Consider the following 20,869-nt stretch of genomic DNA (forward strand, 5'->3'; position numbering starts at 1 on the left):
CACGGATTTGGCAAAGCTCTCGGGAAAGCCACGTGCAGAGCCTTCCATGAATCTCTTGTATGCGAATCGCACACGCGTGCGCTGACTTTTTCAAGCTTGCGCCACACATTTCGGCGCACAATCATTCCATGAATTACCACGTATATGTTTATACAGTCGCTTTGTGATTTTTGCACAAACCTTTGGATCTTTCTTGATGACAACATTGGCTATCCCGTCAGGGCCCAGTGCCTGTGACACCTTCAATTTATGTATGATATGTATAATGTCCTTCATAGAAAAGGTAAGGCACTTTTCATTATAATAAATACTAAGACAGCAGCCAGTCATCAGGGAGACACCATTTTTAAAATATAAATCCTAAACATGACTATGCCATGTAGATTCAGGTACAGGATTAAGTTCTCTTTTATCCCAGGATTTTACAGTGTGGCTATTGTATATTGCCCAAAACTCACAAGAAGCATGGGAAATATGTGCATTAAACATAATTTGCCATTGGGTGGTGGCAATAGAACTTGTATGTCCCCTTAGCCAATTTGTATATCTAGTTTTCAGGTTGGCTGTCTTAAAACCTATGTCCTTTTGTGATAGAAGCTGTTTTTTGATATACCTTAAATAGGCCTTAAGCTATTCTTTTCTGATCACATCATTTTATTACCTGAGCCATTCAGTTTATAATTATCCCGTAAATATTTGGGTGAAGTACCATCCACTACCGTGTGATGGAATGCACCTTTCAACACCACATGATCACTCAAATGATTGGCTATACGTTGGAAATACAAAACATTACAGATAAAAGAATATAGTCAATCCAGGATTGAACATGTCATTTTGACCAGGTATACCTTTTCCCATTTTCAAAATATGTTTCGGGAACAGTTGCAATAAATCAGCACTCTCAATAAAAAGATTCCATTGTCTATTTAGGACACGACTGCTATATTTATCACCATCTGTCTCTAAAGCAACCATACCACACCTATTTTATCATAAATGATATTGCAAGATCATGTTACTATTTCTATTCAGGAAACGAACTACGTTGAAAATTTAAATCTTCTGCTATAATATATTGACCATCTTAATTAGTATGTGACAATTCCATTAGGATCTGTTCAATATACTGCAAGATATTCAATGCAGAGCCTCCTGGGGGGGTCATATATATAAATAAATAGCAATTGATTAAAAGGGGAAATTGCATTAATATTTAAAACAGCGGCCATAACATGATGGTTCTTAACAACTGGAAAAAAACGTCAAGGCACATTTCATTATGGGTACCTATGATCACGCTGCCAAATGTTCTGCTGGCAGACTTCTGTTGTGTCTTTAGTTGGACAGTGCTAAACCCATCTAAATGATAATCTTGTATTAACTAAGTTTCCTGTAGCAAAAACAAATCTGATTCTGAGAGTATTGCCGGGCCATCAAGCTTAGTAACGAAAGAAGTATACTCTCTTGCATTACATGTTAGCATCACCAGAGGTTTACGCTTATTATCTTCATCAATAGGTCAGGCCACACTATCGACATTTACCTCGTCGTACTCAGGATTATCCAAAGGTAGTGAGGTATTCAATTGGACATGTAATGCATCAACAATTTCTTGAATGATTAAATCAATATTGTTCACTGATACATTTGTATTAGGCTTTTAGGTTTGCGGCAGGACCACTTGATTGTGGTACGTTTGTAGGCTATATTACTAAGTCATATCCCATTCGGAGAAAGTCCTGTCAGTAAGAAATCATTAATTCAACAATTACTGGTGATATAAGTCGACTATAGGCCAGTTTGTCTCCTTTGCTGAGTCTGGGATCTCTACCAATGCTGTCTTTCAGTGTTAATGAATGAAGTTCAGGAAGTTTAGGAAAACAATGAATCAATTGCATGATTTTATTTCGATTTAAAAATGAACTAGTTGAAGTAGCAACAGGTTCTACTACTTTCACCTGACTGCATGTTTGTTCAGCCACCGCATCCGTATTCCAGCCCTGGGACTGAGCTATTTCTACTTCATGTATGCTGGGAACCCCAGCCTAGCTGTTCCTCGTATAGTGATATTAGCCAGTTCCAACACCTTCAACCTCCATAGGTTCTCTATTTTTAAAGCTCTGACACACTCTTATAGGTTCAGCCAATTGGTTCAATGTCTGTACAATAGACTCTTTGTGAATTACCTATGAGTCCAACTGACCTACTTGAGGTGTTACTATATAGTCTGTTGTGTGATAATAGATGCTGAACCTGTAATTAGAATGTCGAAATGATTAGAGGTAGGCACACAAATGGAAAACAAGGGAGATGTTACAGCCAAGAATTGCTTATGACCGTTGGTCATTTGTTGATTAATTGGAGACAACGGGCCTGATTCACAGAAGTGTTTTATAATGGCAAAACCCCCGCTGGAAACGCTCTGTGAATAAGGGCCAATGGATTAAGTCCCTTTGTTTTTTTTCCTATTGTTAACTCTATGGTTGTTTACGACCCGCCATTCCTTGCTTATCAGGCTCAATGGGCGTTTCACATCCTTGGAACTGTGTGATCAAAATCACTGGCAAATTATCTAAATTTAGATTCATATGCTCTACTACTGCCCTTTCAATAGGAGTATGAAGGCACAAATGTGTTGTTGCTCTTCTTCTTCGAGTGGAGCCATTTCTGCAGACTCTTGTTCTATTAGCCCTTCCTCCAATAATAAAGAGGTGTCTTCCAATTGCTCATTTGCGGGTGCCTCCACCTTTCAATCTATTGAGATCATCACATCCACCAGTTTTACTAGACCCATTTTGATGATTTGTTATTCTTTATACCGAATGTTACAAAGTGAAAATAGTGCTTTCAGTAATATAAGAGATTCAGACTGTTCATGCTTATCTTCTGAAGTCTCTGCCGAGCTGAAAGAAATCTCATCTACAGGTGAGGATGCATAAGCCTTTTCAGCTATGTGGATTAAGTCTGGAGATTTGAAAATATTTGAAGTATTATTGGGAAGAAACACAATTATATTCTCTCATGGATCAAATATTTGCTGGAGCAGACGGTTTATAGTGATAATACCCCAACCCCCCTTTTTTTCTATTTTTTTTAATTTTAACCCTTTTTTTTACTTACCTGACCCCAAAAACACATATAAATAAATAAATAAATAATTCGATATTTTTTTTTTCGAGATTTTTGTAATTCGGTATTATTTTTTCGGCCTTTTGACTGACCACCGGAGCAGACACTTTATAGCCTCCAAAGACTCTCTTTGTAAAGAGAGACACATATGTAATAAGGAGTTATTGTCTATAGGTGCAAGGAAGGAGGAGCCAGTAAGAGGCATTAGCACGGCATCATCTTTTTCCACTATGTAGACTGCTTCTTTGACCCTGGGTGATTTTTGATTGTCTAAGATAAGCAGTTATTTTACATTGGGAGATATTAGAATTAGACACATCCCTGTTTCCTTGCTTACCTTTAGTATTTATATTAACACTAGCGTAACTACAAGGCTTCGCCCGGGATTTCAATTCTCAGATTTTTTAATCTCTGATCAATAAATCTCACTTCAGTTTCTTCAGCAGTTTCATTGCTTTTTTTTTAGCAGCATGAATTCTCAGATCACTAAGTCTTGCTTGAGTTCCTTCCGCAGTTTCATTCTTTCATTGTTTAGCAGCACTAAATCTCTCAACAGCAAGTCGATTTTTCTGTTTCTCCTGCAGTTTTGTTGCGTTGGCAGTACACATTTTCTGATTAGTAAATCTTGCTTCAGGTTCTTGAGCACTTTCACTGTTCTGTCTGAAAGCATGTTGAATTCTATGAGCTTCATGGTTTTGAGATCTTCCTTCTTCAGAATGTTGATCATGTTTCAGCTTTCGATGTTTTGTTTTGATTCGGATGGGATTAAATACTGCTCTCTTTTTTTGTGGCATTTCTGTAAAAATATATTTGTGAGATTAAAGCATTATTGAAAGGAGAGAATACCAAAGAAAGAAGTCTTTGTTAAACATGGTGCCTGATTCAAATCAACTGATTCAACTATGTCATCTTCAAATTGTAGCAAAATTTCATTTGATGTCATGAGGGTGAAGAACCTGTCCTTTATAAAATTTTGCGATATAAATTAATCATCTTTTAGCTCTGATGCGTGATGATGAACACTTTCTACAAATGACCTGTACATGGCTGTTTAACATCACAAAGCGTAATGCCGAAAAACAAAAATATTATGTATCTCGGGCATGGGATGACCCATCGGGCCAGAAATAGTTCCATTCATTTGGCAATGAAATCCAGAATACTCCAAGCATGATTCATGACACTAGACCTCACCATTCATCAGGAGTTACATCCCCAAGAACGCCACATACAAACTCACAAACAAACATGACTTTGTTTTATGTATATAGATTAGTTGCTGATTTCACTCTGATATGCTTGCGTGAGTCCCCACATGTAGCCAGCTCTTTGCCGCAAGCTTCTTGAGCCACGCTTCACAGCTGATATCTTCTTGGAGTCGTTGTCATGTTCAATTTCAACTTTCAATAAGGCGGGTGGAATTGATGTGGGGTGGACTAGGTCCACTGCCAAACTGCAGTTCACTTGACCCTCACTTGCCACACGTGCACTATTCCCCGTGCTGGCATTCTTGAGGGATTTCATAAAGCTGGATAGACAATCATCTAGCACTCAGTCCATAGTAAGCAATTCAAGTTGCATTCACCTCACACACATAATCCACCGTAATTCGCTTTCCTAATCATTGCACAGAGTCCACTGCCAAACTGCAGTTCACTTGACCCTCACTTGCCAAAGGTAATGTTCTCCAACCAATTTAAAGCAGGTCTTCTCAAGCTCTGACCCCCAAACTGTCAACCAGAGAAATGTTTGTTTTTAAGATGACGCAAACCAGAAATGTATGCTAGGCTGGTAACTCTGCAATCTTTTGCTCTTGTAATTTAAACTGTTCCACTGAAGGTTTTTGTGAACCAAAGTGAACAGGTTAATCTGTTTATGTTGACTAGATCAACAAAAAAGAAACTCAAAACGGGCAAGGGATGTGTCCATTTATGACAGCCTGATGAATGGTCTGATTCACTAGTATTGGGAATACAGTACACGCAGCTTTCATCCACACAAATTGGTTCACTTAAGGGCCATAGATATTATTGAAAGATAAAGCTGTTTCAAGTATGGGTGACTAAGTCTGAAAAGCTACACAAATGTATCTATGTCCTCAACACAGACTACCCAGAAGCAAATCTGCACACAGTACCTGGGTACTTCCAAAATTTAGCAACGCTATTTTGCATTTTCCCTCTCTTCCCACTAACCTAATTCAGCCCCCTCTTTCAGATTCACCAGAGCAATAGCAGCAGTGTGTGGTAGAAATCCCACTAATATCACATAACATAATCTGCACTACATTATGGAGTTGAACACTGCATTGAAATACATGCCCATAAAATGACAAAGACACACCCAAGTGTTTTCACCTTGGGGAGTATGACAACAAGAACACACCTAGAGTGATGGTTGATCAAGATTGTCAGGATAGCTTGAAATATGTAGAGGTACCACCAATAATAAACTTTACCCTGTACTGTTAAGCAGGAACCGTTTCTTTTCAGAAGTGTGCTTTTTTCAGCTGGCATTTAAGCAGTATAAATCCAGTGTTTGCTTCTTTTGAGGACTATCGCTCTTTTTTAAGTGGAGCTTGAAACTCCTACTCACAACACTTTTTCTTCCCCTTACTGCCATCCAACCCCCCTTTTACTATTTGTTTATTGTGTTTGTTTTATTTTTGTTTTGGTGTCATCCAAATTGAATTGTACTGTAAACAAAATTCCATGGGAACAAATGCACTGATGAAAAAACATGTCATTGTTAAGACACAGGTAGTAGGCACATATCAAATGAAGAACTGTGGTCAGAGTTTTCTTTGCTCCATTTTTGGCCATACTCCTGATCCATCCTTCCGTCCACCCACCAGCAACCATCTCACCTGTATCAGCCATGCTCCGAGGTTGAGCAACATGTGTTTCAACTAAAGTTGTGTGCCATTGTCTGTAGGAGAACATCTCCATCATGGCCAATGGTGCCTTCCACACCTAAGGCAGATTTTGCCTCTATGCTCCATGCTCTAGTCCACCTCTCCTATCCATCCGCAGCATGATTAATGACTCAAGTGACATGACTCACGCAGAGCGAGGCAGTGTTTCCATAAATATGGTATTTGCAGGCAATGCTTTTTCTTCACTGCATCTTTAGTCACTTTCCTGGTCCTTCCCACTTTTCACCCACCATAGAAACTCTCTCCTGTGTATGCCCTGCTCTAGAGTTAAGCGAGGTTTGCTTCTCCCGAGGGTTTTTGGCTTTGCAGGCTGCCATCCATTCTATTATGTCTGCTGCTGCCTTCCACATCCATGGCTAAGTCCGCCTCTGTGGTCCAGCCTGTCTCACCTAACCACCTGTGGCATGATTGGTGACTCACATCACATGACACAGCCCCCACACCTGAAAACATTTAAGTCTACGGCTGACACGCTCAGTGGTCGAAGTGTACGAAAAGAAGTAGTGGAACTATGTTCTCTGCTGGCTTGCCCCCAGTCCCATCAAACCTCATCGCCACGCCCCATACAACATGCAAAACAAACCCCAAAACAAGTATGCTTGCTATTTAAGGGAACGTTCCGTGCAGTGCACTGAAGTGCAACTCTCAACTTATTCCTACACTTTTTTTTTAAAAGGATATAATTCCAGAACAGTTTCTTTTTAAAATAGTAGTATAGGAATGGTAAAAGTGAATAAAAAAAATAGAGGATCACCGCTCCCAACCGCTGCCGCCCACTGGACACTCCCAGGCGGCTAAACAAAGGGAAGCTTGAAAACGGGTAAAGCCTCTTAGCCTTTTCAAACAACTTGCCATGCCCTCCACTCCACTTTGCCTAGCCCTCTTTCCCACCATCTTCGTTGTCCTTCAGCTCAAGCCTCAGCCTGTAAAATATGTGCACTGGGCTGCATTTTCATGAGTGTCCTTTCATTCTTCTGTCTGCTCATTAATTCCTTTTTATTTATTATTACCCAATTAATCTACTATTCTCTTTTCTCTGCTTCTCTTGGTCTGCCTCTGCCTCTTGGGATTACCTTCGCAAGGCAGCTTTCTCAAGGCCTGCTTAATCCTGCTGACCCACTGCTCATATTTTGTTACTTAATACACCATGATGTTATCTTTTCCTGGTTTTACTAATCGTTATTGTCTGCTAGGCAGTCTGACACCAATTCCTGCACCCACTTTCTCTCTTTATATTCTCTCACCGGTGGTTCCACCCTTGTCCTGCTTCTTTGCTCATATCTGAGCAAAATAGGAGGGATAAAGTTTTGCATATTTTGCCTTCTTCCACTCTCCCTTCTTCTTAATCTCCACATTACTTCTACCTCCATCTCTCACCACTCTCTCTTTTGTATGCTATTATATTCTGTTTTAGCCTCCTTCTGCTCCTCCCTCAAAATATCTTCAGTATTTGCTTTCTCCATCCATTACTCCACCTTTCATCAACCTGTGTCCTTCTAGTAAGTGGAATGTTTAGCATACACCCATGTTGAGGCGTTATACCTATGCTCATTGTGCTTGATCTCCTCCCCACATCTTCACCAACTATATTATTTACCCCTTGGGCCTTTTCCCAAACCTTATCACCTCCTCCTTCCCCCAGTATTTTTCTGTTCAAAGTTGTTTCCATCACGTTTCCGTCTCAAAATTGAATTACCCCTTCATGTGTCTTCACCATGTTATGTCAACATTGCCTTTCTGCATCATAAAGATGTTCTGTTCTAGTAGTCTTGTGCATGGCCCTTCTGCTCCCCTGAAGCCTCCTGCTCTCAGTCCTTACACCCTGTATTCCTCCGTCCTCCCCCTGCCTCACCATGGTTGGATGGGCATGCTAGTAATTCCCTAATTCAAACTATTCTCCTGCATCACCCTGTTTCCTTAATTTTTTCTTAGCATTGTTCACATCTCTGCCTTCCTGTTCTACTACTTCCCCACCTGCCTAAGCCTGAATTAGCTGTCCGTCTGCTCACTTGAACCTCCGCACACTTTATGGACCTATGGCCCCATGGCTCACCCTCTGTTACCCCACCTTCTTCTAATTACTACCGACTTCTTCCTTCCCCCCTCTCCCTTTGTCACCTTTTTCACTCTGTTGACTCTCTGTAGTCAGTCAGCAGTTTGCCAGTGGTTTTGTAATCCTCCGCATCTGCCTCAATCTTAAACTACCCCTTTCTCTCCATACCGTAAACTACTGCCATCTGCTCATTGTTATGCTCCGATAACCTTTTGCATTCCACTTTTACTCACATTGCAGCCTCTTGCACATTGTCCTCTGCCCTACCTAGCTATCTTTCTGCTGCCATTTGTGAGTAACCTGAGGGCATCCTCACATATACTCCCCTTGGATCCTCTTCTCAGGTGGCCAGGGAATGGCCATCGCTCTTTGATACTGACCATGGGGGTGGAGATGCGAGAGAGGATCACCTGGTGGAGGGACCTTGGGGAGTGGTGAAAGGATGCTTTTGGGTGAGACATGGCATCCCCCTTTCCCCTGTAAGAATAAACCCTAACCTCCCCCTACCTTCATAGGTTCTTGCTAGTCATTTCCTCTTACTTCCACTCATTCACACCACTCTGGTACCGGGACGATGAAGAGGCAATTGGAGTTGTACACACTACCATTCATTCACTCCACTCAGGTACTAACATTAGAAAGAGAACTGCAGAGGAAAGATATGGCAAGAGTCAGGCATGTCCAGAAAATAGGAGTTATTGTGGTCAGGCAATTAAGACCAATGACTTGCACCTGCAACTAGTTAACAGGTCACAGGTGCATAAAAGGTGGGACCTCCAGTGGGCAAAGAGAGTCCAGCCTAAGATGTATCTGCCTGAAGTGAAGTGACCTGGAAGGAGCTGGCCCAGAAGGAAGCTGCTGAGGAGAGTCCGGACTGGAGGACAGGACGCTGGCTGCTGCGGGGGAGAGACAGTGACACCGGGGCCTGAGCAGGCTGTGAGTGGGCCGAGACCACTGCAGCCTTCTTTGCCTTGTGCCAACAGCCAGAGCTGTGGGGCACTGAAGATGCCTTGGTACTGCAGGCCACTAGTATCGTTTGCGAGGGGAGAGCGGAGCTACCGACAGAACGCATCGAAGTTCAAAGAAGGTGAACGTGGCTCGCTAAACTCCTGAAAAGTGTACGTAGAAAAGAAAGACACCAGAAAGAAGAGAGAAGATGCCAGGAGGAGCGACCGAGTACCAGTGAGTGAAATAAAGGAAACACTCATACCGGGTCACTCCTGGGGCTACACATGGCATATGGTAATGCTGAATGAACTGAAATATGTGACAATTGGTTGTCAACTCAGGGTGAGGGTTTTTGGATATTGAGCCGGCTGAAAGTTGTAATTGAATGTAGATGCAAGTGATATTGAATACTGAATTGAAGGAAAGTGCTGATAAGCCTATGAACATAGTGAAATACAAGTGTGAAACCGAAGTAATGAACATTTATGAAGTAAGCATTTTGTAGCACGTGAAAAAGCAAGTGATGAACACTTAAAGGCAAATGATGACTATTTATGAACAAAGCAAAAAGCAAGTGATGAGCACTTATAAATACTGTGAAAGCAAGGCGGTGGAAGAGAGTGAGCACCATGGAGTGTGTTGTATGGAAGAACACATTGTGGCAAAGCCAAGGGACTGCCAAGAAGAATCAAAGTGAATGTAAACCAAAGCACAGGTACAGAGAGAAACCTTTGTTGACAAGAAAACCTAAATAATATGGGAAGCTAACAGAATGCCAAGGGTTATCAGTTGCGTGACCTGAAATGGGTGGAGCATGTGGCCTGACAACTGTGCCTAGCCTGAGGGAATCCTACTTAGAACAGAGCCAAGGAAAGTACAGATAAAGAAACTATTCTTTGGAATAGGATTGCTGAAGTGAATGAGAGAGAGAGCAATCTGTATGAACTATTGAAAGCTTGAAGGATTATAAAATTGAACTGACTAGAACAAAGACACTGGAACTGATTGTAGGGTTTGAAGCTGGAAGATCAGCTCTCTTGGGGAAGGGAAACTCAAGCCTTTGTGAACTGTGTTGTCCTCTTGGGGAAGGGAAACCCGAGACCTATTTGAACTTGGGGAAGGAGAAGCTGGAAAGTAAGCCAAGAGCTGGAAGAAGCTCAAAACTTTATTTGGAACACTATTTCTTTTGTTGCTGACATCCCTAAACATTGATTAGCTTTAGTCGTGAGGGCAAGTGTAGGTTTTGGACACTGACATACTCTTAAATTATAACTTACTGACTCAGACTATGCTTAGTTTCTTTAGTTAGGGACATCTCATTGAAGCAGAGGGAAAGTTAGACCTTACTCCATCCTGGCATTTGAGTAAATAAAGTGTTTTATTTAGAACATTGAATCTGTGTCTATGGGCCTCATTACGACCCTGGCGGTAAGTTACCGCCAGGGCCGTGACTTTACCGCCATGGTGCTAACTACGTTAACGCCATGGCGGTAAGGGGATTTACCGCCCCATTCCGACCTTGGCGGGGCGGTAAATCCCCAATCCCCATTTACCCTTCCCCATTCCCATTTTTGCCCCATAGGGCATAATGGGAGTGGGGAAGGCGTTAATTACGCCACCGTAAATTACGGTGGCGTAATTAACACCAGGTTCCCTTACCGCCATGGTTTTTTACACCCGCTAAAAGCAGGTGTAAAAACCGCCATGGCGGAAAGGGAACTCGTAATTGGCGGTAAGGGGTCGGCGCAGCTAACGCTGGCGCTAACCCCTTACCGCCAGGGTCGTAATGAGGCCCTATGTCTTGCTTCAAAATGCCTTCTCACTTTCCTATGGCTCATTAGTCTACTCTATTGGCATGCATGCAAATCACAAATGTTCCACTACCCATGCATTTGAGTCTCCTGTGCCTTCTCCTTTGCCCTTCTTAACTATGTTCACTTCTCTGACTCACCTAAGTCTCTCCATTGTTCTATGTGCATGCGTGTCACCCATTCACTCTCAATCATTGTACCACTTGTGCTGTCCCTTCACCCAGCTTCTTTAAATATCTCTCGTACTCTCCTCCTCTCCTTCGCCGGGTTTATGTACTTTTCCTGCACATTCTGATACCTGTCCTGGCACCCACACTTTTCCTACACATTTCCATGCTTATAGCTTCTACTTCTCTACACTTATCCCACTCTCCTGGCCTCTTCACCACTTGTTCCTGCCTACCCCTTCTCTTATTCTCCTACTCCCTCCTCACTGCACACTATCTCACTTTCCGTAGCTTCTCAACTCCTCACTATCCTACTCGTCTTTGTGCTGCTCTATCAGCATTCCAAATTCTCTTGTATACTTTCCACCTTCACTTCCCCCAAACTAAATTGGTGCACCTCCTTCTTTGGTATGCCCTCTTTGTCTGAGGCCACACTAGCCCACTCTGTTCCTCTCTTGGTTCATTATGTAGGGCTTTATTTTATGCTTTAAGACTCTCCCTCTTTCGTACTATACATTCCTCTCTAATCACTCCCTTTGTCCTGTCCTTCAGCTCTCTGTCCTGTTTTCCCTTGCCATGTCCACTCTTCTTGCCTTCATTACATTGTTCTCTGTACAGTCCACCACTCTTCTCTCACATTACCACATGTGCTCCCTCCCACTTCACATTGTGTGCTTGCTACCCTTCCTTGATCACTGACGAGTCCCCTATTAGCTACTATAGGGCCCTCTGCCTTCTTTACTGTGGCTTCTTCTGCCCACAGAAATGTGGAGGTTAACTTTGAAAATAGGTGGCCTGAGCATTTCTCAAACTTCCCCGAATTAAAAAAGTTCATCCTCTATGCTTTTTCCATTTGTGGGAGTTCCTGAGAATCAGCCACTACTTGTCTTCAGCGTACGCATGATCTGAGAGGTCCAAAGAAGTCACAAACCCCATTAGATGTTGCACATAGCTATTGAACCTAAGGGAAGAAAGCGGCCAACCCTACAGAACTGTGCATTTCACCAAAGTGAAGGTGGAGTAGAATTGTATGATTTTTAATTTGTGTTGATGTTTCTGAAGAAAGGAGCACCACCACTCTAATAGTGCACCACTACGTTTGGTTCTCATGAAATGCTTGCTATATGCCTGTGTTTGATGTCAGGTTTTCCCCAAGAATTGCCACTTTCATCCATCATGCCAGGAATTCACATTGAATGTCTAATAATATCCGAGGTATTGCAATCAAACTCCAGCTACTCTAATCATATAAATGTTATTGCCATCAAATGCAGTTCCCCACATCATGCTCGGTATTGCAATAAAATGTCAGATGCTGACATGGCACATTTTTCTATCGAAGGCTAGTCACTCACAACATATGTCAGATATGCCCATCAAATGCTCAAGTACTGGAATCATGTGTCAAGCCTTCCAATGAAATCCCAATGTAAACAAATCATGTTGGCAGGTATTTCAATCATCAGGCCAGTTAATCGCAAAGGCATTGCCATCGCTTCCAGATACTCATACCATAAAGCAGATAATCTCATCAAATGCAAGTATTCACTTCTTAAACAATGCAGTGGCAACAAGTGTTAGGTTCTCATTCGGTGTGATACACAAATCATATACCAGATAATGACTTGTGCAATTGATCAAACCACATATTCCAGCTAAATGCCCATGTACTCACATGATATTGTCAAGTCCTCCTTTCATATTCCAGGTATTCCTATCAAATGCAGCCATACTCACATCATACCAGCTATCCCCAGCAATAGTCTGATGCCGATGTCATATACCGGACATACCCATTGATGTCTTTAAAATTATTTATGGTTTAACAAAGAAACATTTTACACTGTTTATATAAATATGAATAACATCCAATTCATATAAAATCCATAACTTCACTAATTGAACAAGATATCAAATGTAAAACATATGAATGCACGTACAAATGGAATCGCTAAAAGAGAAATGCAGACATCTCAATTAAATCCACATATCCATTAAAATTCCACACAATTCTACATTATTCCAATGATTATAAAAATTACCTTATTCAGTCTCAACTTCAAGTCAATCGAGTCAGAGCCACTTTCCAGATGCAATAAGATGCAGCAGGGATGTTCAACGATTCTGCTGAGAAAAGAGACAACCAAAATTGGTCAGAAGTGATGTTTGACAGAGAGCTTGCAAAACTTACTATCTATTCCCTTTGCAATATTGGTCAGATAGGCTAGTACAGTCTGTTAGAATGCACAGAGAGGTTTCAATTTTTCCCTTGCATAGTCGACATAATCTTGCATGAAAGGAATATCCTTCCATGCCCCCTTATATTCTTGAGTGGAAGAACATCAAGGCGTAGGTATAGCATGAAGTGTCTCAAATCTGTGTCACAGTATTTTATCAAATAACTGTAAGGTTTATCTTACAAACTATGCATACCTTTTTTTATGCAAATGTTTCAGCACATTTTGGGAGCAGTCCCAGTCTATGCTTTTAGATTTCAAAGTAGAATAAAAATGATGACTGAGTTCCTCAGCAGGGAGACCGATGATAATGTTCCCAAAATGCTTCACAGAAGTACTCTACAGTACACAATAGGCCTGATTATGACAGTTATTATAAGGACTATGGGCCTCATTACGAGGTAGGAGGTAGCCATGGTGCCATTTGCACCATGGCTACCCCCTTATCGCATTCCGGGTCCGGGTTCTCGAAATAGGGACTTACTGGGTCATTCCAACCTTGGAGGACCTGGTAAGTCCCCATTCCGAGAACCATTCCCCATTCCCATTTGAGCCCCCATAGGGCTCAATGGGAATGGGGATGGAGCTAATAACGGGCCCGCTAAAAGCGGGCCCGTTATTAGCTCCCTGGTCCCTTAGCGGCTCCCGCTAAGGGACCTCGGAATAGGGCGGTAAGGGTTTACCGGCACCAGTCTCCTTACCGGTGCCCATTAACCCTTACCGCCCACCTCGTTATGAGGCACATATCAGTGTTAAGGCCTAAAAGGGATTCCCCTTTTTCTTTAGCCCAGAACATCTTGGCAGTTAACTTGCAACTCTGAATTCTCCAAAGTGCCAATAAAGAAGGAAGGCCTAATTTGCATCTCAGTGCTTCTACAAGGGCTTCTCTCATTCAACCCAACAGAGAGCGGAGCAATTTCCTCTCAACTACGTCTAGCCAGAGGACAAAACGTTATGAACGAAAGAGGGACCTGCAGTCACCTCAAAAACTGCTAATAGATACAAACACTTGAAAAATGTCACCTCTAAATGATTGCGCAGCCCTAAGCGAATGGTAAATATAATAATAATTTGGCATTTATATAGCGCTACGAACCTTCAGGTATCTGAGCGCTGCTTATTATTACCCACGGTGTGTGGTGCTCATTTATCGACCTCGGAAGGATGAAAGGCTGAGTTTGGCCCCACCGGGCTGCGTTAGCAGGGATGTCAAAGCGAGTGCTCTACTCCCTGTGCCACTTGACCGGCTCAAATCCTATTCAAATTGAATGTGTAACTGGACAACAAATACAGTGAAACAAAGAGTCCAAAGCAATAGATTCTTCAGTCAAAAAACACTGTTGAAACAGATTTTATGAGTTGATGCAAAAACAAGACTGCCGACACGTGTTTCGACCCAAAACAACGGGTCCTTTTCAAGGCAAGACTGTGGTGTTGGTATGATTCATATACATTCCAATACAGCAAAATATTATATAATCATGCCATAAGGATAAGAGCATTTGAAATATAAACAAAATTAACCAGCAGAGGAAGAAGAGGGGGCCAGAGTTAAAGAAGAGAAATACAACTAAGAAAGAAAAAAGCCCATATGGACATTACTTCATGTCAAAGAGCAAAGCAACCATTTCAATGTGAAACATATTCCAAGTAAATAAGGAGTAAATAAAAAATATTTGATTTGTTACCATATGTTGTCGAGCCAAAAATCGCGGTCGAAGTGTCCATATGTGAATGTCCATATAATGAAAACAAAATAATATGTAGTCTGGGGATTCAGGAGAGTCAGCCCGTATCCTTGTAAGAATTCTACCCACAGGCAACCTTTCTCCAACCTTTTCTGTTGGTACTCTCCCACTCTGGAATCACTGATTATATTATGCACTGCAACCCCACTGTCCAAAGGTTCCTTATCCTTAACCAAGGCACAGTTATTGAAATCTCCTGCAACTAGGATGTTAAGTGAGGGGTGAACACACACCCATTCCATCATGATTGTATCTATGCAAGATTGGATCTGGGAGATCATGGTGCCACCTGGGAGATCATACAAATTAATAAGCATTAGTTTGCTGGCAGGTGACAATATCCCTTCCTCTACAGCGCATAGCACATAAGGAGAAGCATTACCTTGTTTATATTCACTTAGTTTGATATGCAATTTTGCCCCAATGCAGAGTCCCCCTACAGGACATCCAGTATCAAATAGGGTAGCATATTATAGCCATCAAATGAAAAACCGTCTGGCAACCAGGTCTTTTGAAGAATAAAAATGTCAAATTCCTCAAGAATAGAATGACCAATGGCATTTCGGAGGAAGGAGTGATAGCCTCCAGTATTCCAGGTGAGAACCCAGCAAGATTGAATTAGGATTTCACGTCAAGGCCGAGATACTCCCATGGAAACGGAAACAGGAATCCAACGCTCCTCCTCTATCCCTTGTTGCACCACATGTGGGCTCTTCAATTGCGAATTCAATAGACTAGGGGGGTCATTCCGAGTCGGGCGGTAAGGGTTAACGGTCACCGGTAACGAGACCGGTGCCGTTAAACCCTTACCGCCCTATTCCGAGTTCCCTTTGCGGGTTGGTACTTAACGCCTGCTTTTTGCAGGCGTTAAAAAACCAACCCGCAAAGGGACCTTGGAGCTAATTACGGCACCGTAATTTACGGTGCCGTAATTAGCGCCTTCCCCATTCCCATTGAGCCCTATGGGTCAAAAATGGGAATGGGGAAGGGCCCATGGTGAATGGGGAATTACTGACCCCGCCAACCTTGGAATGGGGCGGTAATTCTGCCATTCACCATGGCGGAGTCGGAAAGATAACAGCGTCAACCAAGACGCTAATAGCGCCTGGGTTAACGCCAGGGTCGGAATGAGGCCCTAGATCTTTCCGTAGAGTTCACATCCCCATTACTTTCCAGAAATACATCACATTTCCTGGTTAATGTCTGCTGCCTCGGTTGATTTCCCTGTAACTGTTTCCTCCAGACAATTACATCATAGCCCAGTTTTAGCAAAGGTGAAAAACGTGAGCAGACTAATTCCACAATAATAGGTGACACAAATTTGATCAAAGCCCAATTCCTTTCACTGTCAAAGTCTGTTAACTCCACATTTTTGATATCCGACGGGGAAATAGTTTCTAGTGGAGGTATATGTTCTAAGAACTATAGAATTTGGCTTCGATTAAGGAAAGAGTTCTCAGCTGTGGGGAAGAGTTCAACTGGTTTGACCATCTCACCCAGCAAACGTTCCTGCCTCATAATCGTAGGTGGTGCCATGTAGTTGCTGCTATGTTCTCTAGAGTCAACTGAGGGATATGCACATGGGCTCGAGATTTTCCCAGAAGACAAGCCCTCATCGGTGTCAGTTTGATTGATTGTACTACGTACGCCTCACTACTGGCTCTGCCACCTGGGGACAGGCAGGGGGTGCCTTTCCTTTTTTATTTTATTTTTCAAGATGCTGCTGCTTTCTCTACATCAGGAGCATGTCCACCCCCTTCTTCATTGCCTGAACCAATTTGTAAAGTGGGACCTATGTGTTACGGTCACAGGTATTGCCCCAAGAGGTTCTTGATCCAGTATTCACCTCCAGCACTAGAGAATACCGTTGCTCAACGCTAATACATAAAAGGTCATCTTTACTGGTTTCTGCCAGGGCACCTGAATTCTTCTTAGCTTCTCTTCTGTAAGTACTTTTGTCAGCCACTTCTCCCTCCTTTTGTTTGCATTTTTTTGCACTTACGTCACTTTCTTTCGCGTTCCCCACAGGTAAATGCCAGATGCCTGCCATCCATCATGTGTCTTTGAGACATCTCACAGGTGACTCCGTTGATTACCCTATTACTCAATAGGGCATAACTGACAACTTGTTCTAGTTCTGGGAGAGCAGACATACGCCACTGAGGATCCATAGTAGAAGGGTTAGAAAAACAGTCCCAGCTCGAATCAGCCAATTTAGCATTATTATCACCACCACTGTTAGACAAAATAACGTCACCAATTCTGGCAAGTATCTTTTTAAGCTCTGCTTTTTCTTTAACTAATGAAGAGCAAAGTCCACAAATTGCATCAACAGTTACAGTAATGGCATTCAGACTTGGAGCAGAGGCCTGAATCGCTAGTGTGGACTTTCTAGTGCTAATAGAAGAGTCAAGATCACTAAATTCTGATAAGTTAGTGCCAATGATGTTATTTATCATACATGTTGCAATCAGCATTACTCAAATTAGTTGCCAATGTCACGAAATAAACCCTCCCCGTGATAAAGTCTCCACCAGGAGAATTTATTCTGAAATAGAATCCGCCACCCCTGTGAGATTCTCTCTGTTAGTTAAGAAATAACTTAAGCAGTGAGTTGTTATTATCAATAGCTGTGGAAAGTGCATTGCTCTTGTTATGCAAATCCATAGACAACCCTCAGCCTCCCGCCTGTTCAGCTGTTATAATGGCGGGAAATGAACCCATTATTTTTGGTTACTCTGCATTAAGAGATTCTGCCTTATCCTTCTTATTACATGATCTGAGTTCCGCTGCCGCAGAGTCATCAGGTGCCTGACTCTGATTCCTTTCAGTACAGCAGCTAGACCTGCTTCGTAGCGCATATGTGCAGGGCTTCAAAGGTTTAGAGGGTTTCCTTATTATTAAGCGCAAGTGTTAGCATTCACTTAAATGTAAGTAATCAAATGCAGGCCATGAAGAAGGGCAGGCAAAAAAACAAAACAAGATGGTCAGTGGACTCTCCCAATTCCAGTATGGAGTAACAACGCTACAAGGCCGTGGACTGTGTAGCTGCAAGACTGCACTTGCACGCACTTTCCAGGCGTGTGTGTCATCCGCGTTCCCGGTTTTATCCTGCTCACGGGGCAGGGCTAGAATGTTTCAGAGCAAAAGCAGCAGGAATGTTCAAAGCATCCAGAGCACTCTGACAGAGTAGCGTACTGCAAGATTGCACCCACAAACACTTGCCAGGCACACGCACCATGCGCACAGTCCTGGTTGTTATCCTCCTGACGGGGCAAGGCGAATATGTTGCAGAGCAACCAGCAGGAATATTCAAAGCGTCCAGAGCACTCCAACAAAGTAGCGAGCTGCGAGACTGCACTTACTAGTACTCGCCATGTGCCATAAAGTTACCAGGTACTTCCATCATATAGAAGGTACTGACTTTAAATGCCACCTATTGCACACTGCCTTGGCCAATATTAATTATTGACCAACTGGTCAGAAGCCTGAAATTATTCCTCAACTGCAGGCCAATTCCAGGCATGTGTGATGCGCTCTTTGAAAACTAAAGATTTTACATCAACTGCATAGATGCACCCATGGAATCCTCTAATTTCCCAATGCAGCCAGAATCCCTACACTGCACTGTAAGTGATTCCAACCCGGCACTCCACCTAATTCAATGCCTAGCATGTGATGCACAGCTGAAACCCTTAATTATTTATTTATGTCTATAAGATCTTTTATTTCTGAATAATGTACCCTTATATCACGCCCCTCTCTTTGAATACCCGCCCCCCCCCCGTCGCACTGAAACAGGAAGCAGGCTGTTTTGCAAAGTTAAAAATATTTATTTATGGATTTGCATAATATATATATCACACTACTTTAATGGTTATACAATGATCACCAATGGGGTGATGTCACGCTAAACAATCTCTCTAATCATACGGAGTAACAATAGGAAAAATAATGCAGCATAGAATAATACTTTTGTGTTTTGTGTGTTGAATCAAAAATGCAATGTGATTACTCTTTCCCCCTGCACACTTCTGAATCCCCCAAATATGCAATATAAAGAGATGGAAGGAGAGAAAACAGGTTTCAGGAATACAGAATTCAACCAAGTAGTATCAATCCCAATTTCCCCCCAGCAAACACAGAGAGAGAAACAGGAATGATTGCAAACTGATCAAAAATGGTTTAAAGTTGGCTTTGAATGGAATGGTAAAAACACTGAAAATGGGTTTAATTCACAAAAATGGTTTCAATACTAGTGGGAGCCGCTTTGTATGGTTTCATACAAACACTAGCAATGATTATTGAATAACTAGCAAGTTGAAAACTTAATTCTGAGGTCGGATGCAATGAACAGCTATTTCACACGTGATAGATTTGAGCCAAACAAAAAATTTGCGGCAGACTTTTCTGCATGCAGTAAGTGCAATTGTGGAATGCAGTTGCGGTTCAATGGAAAGCTGAGGATGTTAGCTTCAATTAGACACTTAAATGTCGTTTCTAGCATAAACAGTGAAGAAGTTATGAAGGTTTTTGTGGAGGTTGTTATTTTTTAAAGAGTCAAATTAGGGAAAACAAGAATGCGCTTTTTAAAATTAACAAACAAGGTTCCTTTGCACTAGGAGTGGACTATGAAGATGCAAACTACACGACAGCACAGCCACCAGCCCAGGATATAACACGTTGGTTTGGCCTGCCGAGACACTTGCCTTTCTTCGGAAAATATATCAGCGCAAAGATGATTTTAACACTACTATTACAAAGGACTATAGGGTAAGAGAAAAGAGTTCAGGCAAGACAATATATTCTAACAATGCAGTTCTGGATGTAAGAGAATGGGTTTGGATAGGATTACTTATGGACAATACATATGCTAGTGACAATCCTATGCTATGGATACTCACTACCAATGTTTGGAATGGACCCGTCAGGGATCTGGTCAGGGAGACTTTCTGGACAGGAATTCTGCTAGCACACCGGACTGGACCCAAGGCGCTCTGGTTCTGCAATCAGCAAGGCACTCTGGACACCGCACGGTGGGACTGGACTGGATCTGACAGGTTCTGGATCAAAACTATCTGGTCACAGCTCGGTTTCTACTGGGTTGGATCTTTGGATTCTGGCAATAATTCTTACAATAAAGCAGCACAGCACAGCCAGGCTGTTCCTTTGTTTCTCTTAGAGGTCTGGTGTAAAATCTGGTTTCTGGATTTTTAAAGGCCGAGCTGAGAATGGTTCAGCTTTGGAAATGGGCCTTTCTGCTTTCAAAGTTCTGGAGTCTGGAGTCTGGAATATGGATTTCTCTTGCAAAGTGCTCTGCCAGTAAGGGGTTGGTGGGTGAATGTGTGTGTGTTTCTAGGTCCTAAACTGTCTCTATTTATGTATTTTCTAAAGGGGTGGGTATGCTGAATTATACTAGGCACATCCCTAGGTATTCTATTGGTTAGGGTCTTTCCTCTCCCTTGATTTGAGAAGAAAGCAGAGTGTCATCATGACAATGTGTTTTATGATCCAGGGAAAACCTCCCCTCTGTTTGTGCACATGAAATCTACTTTTCATACAAAACATATTTACAATTTTACAAACTTGATAGCAATAGCATATTTATATCCCAGATTTTGTGGAGCAAGTATTCACCCACGCCCCGTCGTGGTGAGAGATAAGGGTCTAGATCTGGCAACTTTTCACACTTTTGGTCTGGTACCCAATGTCAGATTTGTCCACAATTTGACACACATGTGCGCATGATATCTGGGCATAATCATATGAAGTTTTATGTTTCTGGCATCAATACAATTGCTACAAAACCACAATTTCTGCAGTCATGTCCCTGAACAT

This window comes from Ambystoma mexicanum, chromosome 11 (assembly GCF_040938575.1).
Source record: "Ambystoma mexicanum isolate Mex_15411 chromosome 11, UKY_AmexF1_1, whole genome shotgun sequence".
NCBI classification, from domain to species: Eukaryota; Metazoa; Chordata; class Amphibia; order Caudata; family Ambystomatidae; genus Ambystoma; species Ambystoma mexicanum.